The following is a 14,243-nucleotide window of genomic DNA, read 5'->3' on the forward strand; positions in this document are numbered from 1 at the left end:
GAGACTCCCAAACAGATTCCACACTGTCAGCGCAAAGCCCACTGCAGGGCTCGAACTCACAAACTGCAAAATCATAACCGGAGCTGAAATCAAGAATCAGATGCTTAACCTACTAAGCCACCCCCCCCATTTTTTTTAACCCTTGCCTTTCTGAAGTGTTTTTGCTTTTCAAAGACTCCTCAGAAGTACCATCTTATTGGAATTATCACTATACATCAAGGTGGTATGGATATGATTATCTCTAATAAATTAAAACCCAAGGTATGTTACATTTAGAATTATAAGAGAAAAAATAATCATGAAATGCTTCCAAGGAAAGTATTTAATTGTCAAATCAGATTTGTTGCTTTTACTGACGATTCTTCTTTCCTTGATGGGAGACCAGGATAGAAACCATTTCCTGTCTTCCCGATGAGTATTCTTTTTAAAGTATATAGGATTCATGGGGTCTAAAAAAAATGCATCTTTACAGTATTGATATTTAGAATAGAGCTCTGTAATGCCCAGAAAGATTGAGTCCATTTTAGGGTTAAAAAATAGGACTGTATTATCAATATCATTGATACTACATTGAGTTGAGCTACTGTCTCTCCACCAGGCAGAACTGACAGAGAAAAATGACCCTGGAGCTTAAAAGAATCTTTCACAGTGTCATCTGATCACTGTCTTCTGCAGTCATGGGCATAAAGCAGTAGATGGCCACTGGGTCTTCATCCAGTACGTAAAGATGCTCCTCAATAAAGTAGGTATCAGCTGCTTGGATGCACACATGAGATGCACTTTGCAAAACTCCAATTAGAGGGCCTGAAATGAAACCATATCTAGTTGCTGCCACTTGTTTCTGATGTAGAAATACTTTCTGGTAATGATGATAACCAAAAAGTTAGCAGCACCACAACCAAAATACTGATTCCAGCATAGAGTCCCTTAGTGCAGATCATTCATGAATTTTGTGCCAGACACTTGAGTTTGATCGTTTTGGCAAAGGCCATTTGAAGGACTCAGTCACCCTGCCATTCCCATTTGTTGGACTGCAATGCTGAGCTGATGGAGTTCTTCTTGTTTCCCCCAGTGTCTTCAGCGGGGTTTCTGGTGTCTCTGTTGAGGAAGGTGATGTAGCTGCTGGTTTGTAATTTTCTAAGGGAGCTGGCATTAGAGGAGCAGAGATAGGTAACCTAGGTGACATTGGAGCACTGATGTTCCTAGCTGGTCTAGGTTTGTGTTTCATATCATAAAGCACCTCTTGTGTTCAATATGGCAACGATGCAGGCCACTGTCTACCTTGGCCTTATTCTCCCATGTGTCACAGGCACACTCCCTCTGCCTTATAATGCCTATGCTTCTGAAAGTGACATGGGATCATGATATCAGCAGTTCAAGAGAGAGATTTTCAGCTTTTTGTTTACCATCTGTCCTCGTGGTCTTTGTTAAAAAATGATTTTTAAAATTCACTATGTGTGATTCTTTGTGTTTCACAATTAAAATGATAGCCTGCAGTGACTGTCAAGTTGCACACAAATCCTGGTCTCATTTTCTTTAGTTGTGTGGCTTGTGTTGTTTTCCTTCTGAAACTTCATATATTAACAGCAGATAATAATGGAATTTTCTTGGTAAAGTTGTGAGAAAAACATGTTACTGTATATAGAAGAGTGAAAAAATGTTTGAAGCCTATAAGTGGAAATTATAAATTATAATTTACATTTAAAATATTACATTTAAAACAAAAATATTACCATAATTGGTAGTAATCGTGTCATTGTCTTCTAGACTTGCAAGTTTATCCCACATCCTCATTTATCTTGCATGCCAGGTGTTTGTTACATGACAAAATGTGTCATTACTTTATTATCTCTATCATCGTTTTATGATAGATTCTTACAATGCTGCTACTGTCATTTAATTTCTATCAAACTTCATTCGTTTATATTTTGGAGCATTTTGAGAAGCATTAAACTCTTTTACACAAATGCTTAAGTGAGTCATTAAATAATATTGTTATTGTTGCAATTTATAGACAACATAATGCTGTTACGTGTTTATAAAATTTTGCCAAACTTCAATATAGAATTCTTTAGGCAAACACTAATATTTGACCTGGAAGTCAAGAGTTATATATTTAGGGTGAAGGTTATATCATTTTATATCTTGTGACTCAGGAATAAATGAAAATACATACGTATCAAATTGTCATCCCTACTTTGGAATATGTGATTTAAAAGTGGTATATGAAGGGGGCGCCTGGGTGGCTCAGTCTGTTGAGTATCCGACTTCAGCTCACGTCATGATCTCACAGTCTGTGAGTTGGAGCCCTGCGTCGGGCTCTGTGCTGACAGCTCAGAGGCTGGAGCTGCTTCGGATTCTGTGTCTCCCTCTCTCTCTGCCCCTCCCCCGCTCAAGCTCTGTGTGTCTCTTTCTCTCTCTCTGTCAAAAATAAATCAACATTAAATTTTTTTAAATGGTATATGAAGTAACCTATTTGAAAAAGTTAAAGTTTTCCACGGTCATATAATTTCCCAGAATCTGTATTCTGTTCTCTAAAGGATATTGTTTTCATATACCTCTTACTTATAGATAATTTCTTGTGACATGTGTTAATCATAAAAATCTTTAATATTTTCATTTTCCTATGTAAAAATACTTTCAGCTACCAAAAATATAGGAAAATAAATGACCGGTTCCAAGGCTCTGAGAGAGAATGTTTATAATTTTCAGTTTTGTATATTTGGAAATCATATCCAATTCTTATGTAAAATCAAACTTCCTAAATTTTGCTAAAAATATTACTTTAAAATCAATTTAAAAATATCAAGCAAAGATTGAGGCAGCTGCTGCTGGAGAAGCTGTCTCCCCATCAACAGAACATTAACAATTCCATCTTCTGTTCAAAAATAAAATTAGCTGTATAGAAGTGATTGCATTTGAAATTATTGGTATGTTTGAATGCAACTACCAAACCATGAAAAATGAGGCTTTCATTTGCTGTAAAAATAAATTAGGAGGCGATGCTTTGCTAACAAAGCCGTTTGAGCACCACAGTTCATATGTATTCATGGTACTATTAACAGATGTCTTTGCTTATACTGTAAGCTGTTTTATGATGTTGTGGAATTCAGCATTACTTTATATCTACAGTAAGCACAGGCAACATGTTCTAGGATATAATAAAAATGTATCAAATTAGAGATCATATGGAAAAGTATACAATAATCTTATAAAACCAATTTCTTCTTATGAAGTCATGTTTCCCACTGCACTTGTAGAGTATTGTTTAACAGCACTGTTTCCCTGTTAATATTTCAGTACATCACAAAAATATAAAACGGTATAGAATCTAAGACCTTCTGTTGGGAAAATGTTTTTGCTTCTATAATAAAAATAATATAAAGTAAGTATTAAACATGCTCTATGTTACTTGTTGACCCTAAAAATGCTTTTCTTTTTTAAAGTTTTTTTGTTTGTATTCCAGTTAGTTAACATACAGTGTATCAGTTGCAAGCATACAGTATAGTGATTCAATTTGTATACAACACCCAAGCTCATCACAGCAAGCACACTCCTTAATCCCCATCACCTGTTCCTCCATCCCTCCCCTCGGGTAACCATCAGTTTGCTCTCTGTAGTTAAGGGTCTTTTCTAAAAGGATTAATTTATCTATGATAATGACATGATGCTAGTCACCAGAACACTGTAAGATTTGCTAATAATCATCTATTGGTATCAACTTTCTAAGAAACATTTAAGAATTCATATGTAGTACCTTCAGTGAAGCAGTCCTGAGTTTGAATACATACCCGTACTTGTGAACATGCCCATTGGAAATAGTGTATATAGCTGAAAAAATTTCTACAACTGTTTGAGCTTAGGCAGTTCCTTTCATACTGAAAGGCAATTCCTTTCATCCCATTGTGAAATGGGACTGATAGCTACCTTGCATTGTTGTGAGAATTTAACTTTAAGAGAATTTAGATAAGGACTAAAACATGTCTAGTTCAATTTCCCGTATGTACCACATTCGAAACATTGGTGATATATTCTATTCATTGTTTCGACATGTGTTCCTCTGAGGGGTGAAAAAAGATATAAATGATACTAGAAACCTTTAAAAGTATGCAGCCTTGTGAAAATTAAAACCAAAATGATTGATTAAATATCCTTTTCCGTGCTTGCCTCAATATCTTATTATAAAAGCAGTAGTTGATAATAATTATTCATTATTTAGAGTTCCTAGCCCATATTTCTCAAACTGTGAGCAAACCAAAAACACCCCAAAATCATGTAAACTTTAGGCATAGAAATGCAATTCTTTCCTCTTTCCCATTATTTTGCCTAACATATGAATTTACTTTATATGAACTCAGACTATTTTCAGTAAATGCTATCAGTAATATGTCACATTTTATTTGCTAAATACTGTTGGAATCTTTTTCTCTTGTAGATATTTCACATAATACTATTCTTCATCTTGGAATTTGACATTCCTGTCGATAAAGTTTTAGGAAATGTATCTATGTAAATTCTGTCTCCATATATACAATAAGCCCTTTCTTATGTGCTTACACAGAAATGTCATGGTTGGTGTTGTTAAGGACAGCTGGCAATACAGTATATGAGATACAGGAAATTCACATGATGTAATTATGCTGTGAGACAAAACATACAACCTGTAAGAGAAAGATCCTGAGTAATTAAGAACTGTAAATATGGCACTCCAAACCAGAAGAATACATTATAAAATAACTTCAAAGAAAATGCAGAGAAATCTGACTTTAGGTGAAATATCCCAAGAGTACTTCTAAAATTTGATAAAATTGAACCTAAAATCTTACTATCATGAAAATTAAATTAAAATATTTTTTTCAAAAAATACTTTTTATTCTTTTCAACAAAGCATATTTTAATATAAAAATATGATTCAAAAATTTATAGATCAAAAACTCCTGAATTGTTATAAGCCTGTTGTGATTTTAATTATAAAATTTATGCTTCTCTTTTTTTCTCATCCATTGACTATTGGATCTAAAAGTTTAAGCAGAAACATCTGGGTAACTATTATAAAAAAGTACATATCACTTGGACATCTCATAGAATAGAGCTTGCAACTCTAAAAGCATTTTAAAATACTTAAAATTACTTTTTTATCTGACAAAGTCATATATTTTCAGAGCTGAAAAGAAACTTAGCCCTCTAACTGAACTTTCAAATTATACATATGAAAAGTCTCAAGTGCAGGAAACAAATATTTTGCCCCATTCTGTGTCTGTAAGGTAGTGGTGGAATTATAATTAGAAATCACACCATCTCGCTCAGTCTAGAATATTTACACTGCATTTTATTCATCAATCAATAAGATTTTAATTTTTAATAATAAAAGTATTAATAAGACACACATAATAAATTTGGAATGTAGTCAGTGTATTTCTTGCACTACGTTAAATATCTAATACTCCAGTGCAACTCATTGTACTTTATATCATACTTCTTAATATTTCTTAATGATACATTTATTTTATCATTCAAAGCCCCAAAACAATTAAATATAAGTAAACCAAGCTCAGTTTAATTTGGCACTGCATATGAAAATATTTAAAATTAAAAAGTAGAAATTTTAATCTATTTTCCTTTCTTTATAAATATTACCTCAACAATAACAACAATACCCACAAGCATTCACAATGGCCCATTGTGTTTTATGATGAAGTTAAGGTGTCTAATGCAGGCACTTATTTTTTAATCTTATTCTTTTTATATACATGTTTGTATATGCCTTATGATGTAGCAGGTGAATACATTTCCATATTATGTAGGTTCAGTTATTTACTTATTCATACATCCAGTAATTATTTATGAATGTGTAAGCACTCTTCTGTGCACTTAGAATCTACTAGTGAAAAGAACTTCAAACGATCTCTGCATTCAATATTCTGGAAAGGCAGAGAATGAAAATAGTATAATAAATAATACAGTATATTATAAATACGAAATCATTTGTTATGTAACAAAGTATAAGGTTATAAATGTCATGGAAAAATTAGGGTAAATAGCATCAAATGAGTTGGGGAGATTAAAATCCAAGGTAGCTGGTATTTGAGTGGTATTTGAGTAGAAATATCAAGGAGGTGAAATTGCGAAAGTTATATGGAGGAAGAACATTCCAGATGGAGGCAGCAGACAGAACAAAGATTATATGGCAGGTTAATGCCTGGTGTGTTCTAGAATCAGCAAAACCCAACACTGCTATAGCAGAGGGAATCTTTAAGAGAGGAAGGAGATGAGATTAGAGATGGGTTAGAGGTAGGTGGTATTCATGTGGATTTGGCCTTTGTCCTGAAGAAAATGAGAAACCACGGGGAAATTTGGAACAGATGTGGAATGATTCTCATGTTATAAGAATAATTCTTGTTAGGAGTATGAAGAATAAGATGGAATCTGAAACATCAGTTAAAAGGCTACTGATGTAAATCCATATGGCATAGAGTGAGGTATCACAGTTAAGGTGATTGACCTGTGACCTTGAAAACAATTCATATAGGGGTGCCTGGCTGGCTCAGGCCATGGAGCATGAGACTCTTCATGTTGGGGTTGTGAGTTCAAGTCTCACACTGGGTGTACAGATTACTTAAAAATATTTTTTTTTAAAAGGAAACAATGTGTTGGGGGATAGCAAATGATTTCAAGCTTTTCAACTGAACAACTGGAAGGAAGGGTGAAGTCAGCATTGATTATGAAGGGGTAAACTGAAGACTGGGTGAGGATGAGGTCAGGATGGAATAACATAAGAAATTCAGCTTTATACATGTTAATTTTGAGATGTTAATTGTACCCCCATGTTTCTATGCTAAGTATGTTTTGTGATATAAAATTTCAGAAGTCAGGACATAGGCTAGGGCTTAAAGATACAAGTTTGGGGAACTCAATATATACATGATATTTAAACACAAGAGGAGGGATGAAATCCCCAGAGGAGAGGGTAAAGAAAGAGATGAAGAAAGGAATGAATACTAAATCTTGGAATTTTCCAATCATAACAGGTTGGGGAGAAATTGAAAAGATGAGATGGGAGAACAGTGTGGGGTGCTGGAATAAAATGGGAAAAGTGTGCAAAATGAGTGGGGTGAATTTATGTGACATATAATGCTCTTTGATGACCGTGACAATAACAGTTTGGGTGAAGCCATGTGGATAAAGGTGGATTAGACCAGAGAATGTAAAAAGAAGTGTTGGAGACATAAGGTAGAGCCAGTTCTTTCAAGGATTTTTAATGGAGTGGGGAACGGAGTGGTATCTAGAAGATAAATGAAATCAGGTAAATGATTATTATTAAAACGGTGGAACCAACATGTATTTATGTGCTAATAATGGAAATGATTCAGTAGAGGAAAATAAATGATGTAGAACAGTAATGGGAGATTTGTGAGACTGATGACCCTCAGTAAAATAAAAATAATGAATTGAAATATATCTTTGAAAGGACCTGACTGAGATAGTAACATAAACAGTTAACATATTGTAGCAGATCTGGAAGCAGAAAATGAAGTTCTGGAAACTAGTAGGTGAGTCATTGAGTGCTTAGAACATGTGGCGTTCCCTTGTAAATTACTCCATTTCCTCAGTGAAGTAGGAGCAACAGTGTAACTTAAGAAGGTGCACAGAGAGAGGTGCCTAGGTGGCCTAGTCAGTTATGCATCTGACTTCTGATGTCAGCTCAAGTGTAGATATCAGGGTCTTGTTCAAGCCCCACAATGGGCTCTGCACTAGGTATGGAGTCTACTTAAGGTTTAAAAAAAGGGGGGTGTTGCTGCACCCTAGTGGCTCAGTTGGTTAAGCATTCGACTTCCGCTTAGGTCATGACGTCATGGTTTCTGGGTTTGAGCCACACGTCAGGCTGTGTGTTGACAGCTCAGAGCCCAGACCCTGCTTCGGATTCTGTGTCTTCCTCTCTCTCTGCCCCACCACCACTCATGCTCTGTCTCTCAAATATAAATAAACGTTAAAAAAATATTAAAAACAAAAAGAAAGCAGGTGCACAGAGAAAAGAGTACAAGTTTGAAGAGACAGAATGGGTGAAGTAGTTGTCAAGAAGGGTAGAGTAAAAAGCAAAGAAATCAGTTAAATTGAGCAATAGCAGTACAAAATTAATAGTGATTAATTTAAAATATAACTTGTATGCTTAATCCTCTTTCTTTAGGATTTTCCTTCAAAAGTGTTAAACAGTACCACATATTTGTCAATTACCAACCTAAATCATCTAGCATTTGCTTTATCTTATGTTGTGTCTATCATAGCATCTGTCATTTTAGTTGCTTTTTAATATATAGTAAAGGTCTCCCTTCCTTTCTTGAGAAAGGAAAAATCTCCAAATGTAACTAATTAATTCCTGTCAATATTTAAGACACAAGTACAGGCTAATAGAAAGCTCACCCAAATGCTACAATTTAACTGATGGAAACATTTCAACCAGTGCCTAGTGACAGTAATTTTGTATTTCATAAAAATTAAATTATTTTTAGATTTGAAAATAAAGATTAAAAAATATAAAATAATTCTAGAAGTAACATGTATTATAATATTATTTTGAAATAGCCTAAATTTATGTTGGTGTTTAACTTTTGTTATTTTAATTATTGCTGAATAAATTTCCATCACCCAAGCTATCAAAAGTGTTTATCAGGATCATATCTACCATGATCTTGTGTTTCCTCCATACAACTCTACCTCAACCTATACATACATATTTTCTTTACTAATTGAATATGATTAATTTCATCAGAGGAAAATATTTATCATTTAAGTATAAAAATTCTAAATCTTTAGATCTTGCTAGTGCTACGAGAAGCTATATTTGAAGAACATTGTCATTTACTCTTTATTAAGCAATATATTTGACAATCTGTGTTTCAGGCACTACAGTAATTAGAGAAAAAGAGGCTGTTCAATTATTAATGATTTTTAGAAGCAACATCAACATTTTATATTATTTGAAATACTAATAATATCAATTACTGGTAGGAAAAAAAATCCAATGTGTTTCTAATGAGTTTTAATCAATAAATGTACATTTTAGTCAACAAAGTAAAATACTTTTCTTACAAGATACTTTTTCTTATAAAGTAAATTTAACTAATAAGATACCCAAAGTTGCTAAATAATAAGACTAATTTATGAACTATATTTTTAAATGCTATTATAAAATATAGACATATTGGGCACCTGGGTAGCTCAGTTGGGTAAGCATCTTACTTCAGCTCAGATCATGATCTCATGGCTTGTGAGTTCTAGCCCACGTCAGTCTCTGTGCTGATAGCTCAGAGCCTGGAGCCTGCTTCAGATTCTGTGTCTCCCTCTTTCTCTGTCCCTCCCTTGCTCGCACTCTATGTCTGCCTCTCTCTCAAAATAAATAAACATTAAAAATTTTTAAAAATATATAGACATATTAAAAAGGAAAATATTAAATGCAAGCTATTTTGCTTCATGCTAATAGATGCTATGGCCTTTTAAAATTTATATAGAATACACGAAGTCTATTATATGAATGTATACAGTTAAGAGAATTAAATATCTGATCATATAATAAAATCTGTATTACTAATATAGTACCTAGGAAATTGATCTTTCTATTCCTACCAATCAACTTTCAATTTGCTCTGACTTTTCAATTTTTACATATTCCTTGCCTATATATAGTCTAAGAACATATCTCTTCTTACTATTTGCACCATAAATAAATGTAGCAAATTTTATTTGGAATTTTTCTAGAGAATGAAATGACGTAACATTTTTAACATCCTTAGGGTCAATTTGCAGTTATAAAGTCCTTAAAAATCACATTAGTTAACACACTTTCATGCTAAACACACTCAACAAACCAGGAATCGAAGAAATATACCATGACATAATAGTCCATAGAAGAAAAACCCTTAGCTGATAGTTTACTCGTTGGTGAGATTGAAAGCTTTTCCTTTAAGATCCGGCACAAGACAAGGAACACCACTTTTACCACTTCTATTCAAGATGATACTAGAAGTTCTCCACAGACCAATTAAGTAAGAGAAAGAAATAAAAGTCAGCTAAATTGGAAAAGAAGAAGTAAATTTTTCTCTATTTGCACATGACATAATCTTATATGTAGAAAATCTTAAAGATCCTACACAAAATGTTAGAACTAGTAAATGAATTTAGCAGTCAAAGGATATAAAACACACCATACTTCCATTTTATATACTAGTGAAAAATCCCAAAAGGAAATTAGAAAAAAAAATATTTACAACAACATTGAAAAGAATAACTGCTTAGAAATCAACCTAACCAAGGAGATGAAAAGAATTTTGTGTTCAAACCTACATAATATAGCTGGAAGAGGCTAAAGATGACACAAATAAATTGAAAGACACCCTGTTTTCATGGATTAAAGATAATACTGTTAAGATGTCAATATTGTACAAAGGAACCTGCAAAGTCAATGCAATTCATTTTTTTTATTAATATAATTTATTGTCAAATTGGCTAACATACAGTGTATACAGTGTGCTCTTCATTTTGGGCATAGATTCCTGTGGTTCATCACTTACATACAACACCCAGTGCTCATCCCAACAAGTGCCCTGCTCAATGCCCATCACCCATTTTCCCCTTTCCCTCATTCCCCATCAACCCTCAGTTTGTTCTCTGTATTTAAGAGTCTCTTGTGGTTTGCCTCCCTCCCTCAGTTTGTAACTATTTTTCCCCCTCCTCTTCCTCCATGGTCTTCTGTTAAGTTTCTCAAGTTCTGCATATGAGTGAAAACATATGACATCTGTCTTTCTCTGACTGTCTTATTTCACTTAGCATAATACCCTCCAGTTCCATCCATCCATGTTGCTGCAAATGGCCAATAAATGAAGCAACAGAAAGAGAAATCAAGAAATCGATCCCATTTACAATTGCACCAAGAAGCATAAAATACCTAGGAGTAAACCTAACCAAAGATGTAACAGATCTGTTTGCTGAAAACTAGAGTCAATGAAATTCCTATCAAAATACTGTTGAGAGTTTAAACTACTCCATGATTTTGCTTACTCAGAATTCATTTTATGGGCTGACTGGCCGGTTGAATGAACACTAGCCCGTCTCCCAAGCGCATGGCCTCAATAACATCCTGGAGAGTCACAAGAAAGTTTAAGTTCCTGATATGTCTCCCCCAATACCCCTGATTATAATCTCTTCTGCCTTACCTCCTTTCTACCTATGTGTCCTTTATATACGACCCCTGCTTATTTTACCAACCCCCCATTATTTTGGGTTTGAATTGACCAATCCAGCCTTAGCCCAGGAAACCCTAAAAACACTGCCCCCTGTGAACACTAATAAAAACACATGCCCCAGGTCCTACCCCTCACACTCTGCACCATGCCTTTACTTCCCCATGCAGTGGCCTCAAGACATGCTGTGTACCTATGCATAATAAACTTCTCTATTTCACCTTCCCTTGAGGTCTTCATTGAGCTTTGTTGATCTTTCACCTGGGGCTCTATTTAATACATGTTAATTTAACAAAATCATTACAAATCATAATAATGTTTCAAGTAGAAAAAAAATCCATTCAAAAATTCATATGGAATCTTAAGGGACCTCAAATAACCAAAGCAAGTCTTGACAAAGAACAAAGTTGGAAGTCTTAACACTTTCTAACTTCAAAATTTACACTGTTTCGATTTCTACATTGTTGTGGTATTACTGACATAAACACAGACATATACACCACTAGAGTAGAATAGACAGCTGAGAAATAAACCCTCATACATATGGGTGAATGGTTTTTGACAAGGGTGCAAAGACCATCCAACAATGAAAAGACAATGTTTTCAAAAATGATTGTAGGAAAACTGCATGTCTACAGGCCAAGAAATAAACTTGGACTCTTTAACACATTAAAAAAAAAATAGCTGAGGGGCACCTGGGTGGCGCAGTCGGTTAAGCGTCCGACTTCAGCCAGGTCACGATCTTGTGGTCCGTGAGTTCGAGCCCCGCGTCAGGCTCTGGGCTGATGGCTCAGAGCCTGGAGCCTGTTTCCGATTCTGTGTCTCCCTCTCTCTCTGCCCCTCCCCCGTTCATGCTCTGTCCCTCTCTGTCCCAAAAAAAATAAATAAACGTTGAAAAAAAATTTTTTAAAAAATAGCTGAAATTCATTGATTACAATGCAAGAACTAAAATTATAAAACTCTTAGAAGAAAATAGGAAAAGCTTCATAGCATTTGGTTTTGGAAATGACAGCATTGGTAATGCTAAAGTATGGGCAACAAAACAAACATAAATAAATTGCACCACATTAAAATTAAAAACTTATGAATCAAAGAACACAATCAATAGAATAAAAGAGCAGCCCACAGAGTAGAAGGAAATATTTGCAAATTATACATCTGATAAAAGATTACTATCAAAATGAGATTAAAAAAAAAAAACAACTCCTTAACTCAATAGCAACAATCCAATTAAAAAGTGAGGAAGGGGCTTTATTTTTGGTTTGAATTGACCAGTCTAATCTTAGCCTGGGAACCCAGGAAACACTCCCTCTGGGAACCCTAATAAATTTGGTATATAGATAAAATATTTTATGCTTTGTTTCTTTTCTATAGTATTTAAATAGAAATATTTGTGTTTCATAATGGAAGGATACAAAGTTGTATAGTTAAGATTGGAGTCTTCCGTGGAAATAGTAGAATTATCATGTATCACTAAACTAAGACTCATTTCTAGTACTCAATATAATTACAAAAGTTAAGAGCCATCACCCTCAAGGACTCCCTCTATTGTAATATTAAAAAAATCTTAATTCCATTAAAAATAATGGCAATAACATTAACTAACACTTAATGAAGTTTTTACCATATGTCAGGCACTGTATGTACTCATTTAATCTTCACAACAACCACAGGAGGTAAGTATTATTACTATCCTCATTTGCAGATAAGAAAATTGAATCTCATATATAACTTGTCCTAGGAATGAATGGAGCTGAAATTTGAATTCAATAATGTACTTCCTGATTTGTCATTACTGTCTTACCTCTGATATGACCTCTTCTAGTTACATGCAAGAGTTTGTTCAGTAAGAGGTTTTATTATATATTTAATAGAACATATATATCTTGCAAATGTCATTTAAAAAAAATTTTAACGTTTATTTTTGAGACAGAGAGAGACAGAGCATGAACGGGGGAGGGGCAGAGAGAGAGGGAGACACAGAAACGGAAACAGGCTCCAGGCTCTGAGCCATTAGCCCAGAGCCTGACGCGGGGCTCGAACCCACGGACTGCGAGATCGTGACCTGGCTGAAGTCGGACGCTTAACCAACTGAGCCACCCAGGCGCCCCGCAGATGTCATTTTTGTATAGCTATGTTTTGTACTAGTGATAAAATCAATGTTTGTAGGTATCAACTGTTTATCAGAATTCACTTGCTTTCTTTCAGAAACTACTGATATTGAGTCCTTTGGCTTTCAATTCAGAGGAGACCCAGGTGCAGCTCTCTTTAGTCCTCCAGAATCATGCAAAACCATCCACCTCTACCATGTCACCTAAGTTTGACCCCAATGAGATCAAAGTCCTGTACCTGAGGTTCCCCGTTGGGGAAGTTGGTGCGTGTCTGCCCTGGCCCAGAAGATCAACCCCCTGAGTCTGTTTCCAAAAAAGGTTGGTGATGACTTTACCAAGGCAAAGGGTGATTAGAAGGGTCTGAGAATTACAGTGAAACTAACCATTCAGAGCAGGCAGGTCCAGATTGAAGTGGGACCTTCTGCTTCTGCCCTGATCAAAGCCTTTAAGGAACCACCAAGAGACAGAAAGAAGCAGAAAAACATTAAGCACAGTGGAAGTATCACTTTTGATGAGATTGTCAACATTGCCCAATCAAATGTGGCACCAATCTTCAGCCAGAGGAGGGAACCATTAAAGAGATCCTGGGGACTTCCCAGTCTGTGGGCTCCAATGTTGATGGCTGCCACCCACATGACATCATAGATGACATCAGTAGTGGTGCAGTAGAATGCCCAGCTAGTTAAGAACTACAAAGGAAATCGGGGCGCCTGGGTGGCGCAGTCGGTTAAGCGTCCAACTTCAGCCAGGTCACGATCTCGCGGTCCGGGAGTTCGAGCCCCGCCCGCGTCGGGCTCTGGGCTGATGGCTCAGAGCCTGGAGCCTGTTTCCGATTCTGTGTCTCCCTCTCTCTCTGCCCCTCCCCCGTTCATGCTCTGTCTCTCTCTGTCCCAAAAAT

The 14,243-nt window shown here is 35.3% G+C and overlaps 1 pseudogene; it reads left to right on the forward strand.

Moving 5' to 3' along the window:
* Positions 1-207: 207 nt before the first annotated feature.
* LOC122476817 lies at positions 208-14,040 on the forward strand (annotated as a pseudogene).
* The last annotated feature ends 203 nt before the right edge of the window (positions 14,041-14,243 follow it).

This window comes from Prionailurus bengalensis, chromosome B1 (assembly GCF_016509475.1).
Source record: "Prionailurus bengalensis isolate Pbe53 chromosome B1, Fcat_Pben_1.1_paternal_pri, whole genome shotgun sequence".
NCBI lineage: Eukaryota > Metazoa > Chordata > Mammalia > Carnivora > Felidae > Prionailurus > Prionailurus bengalensis.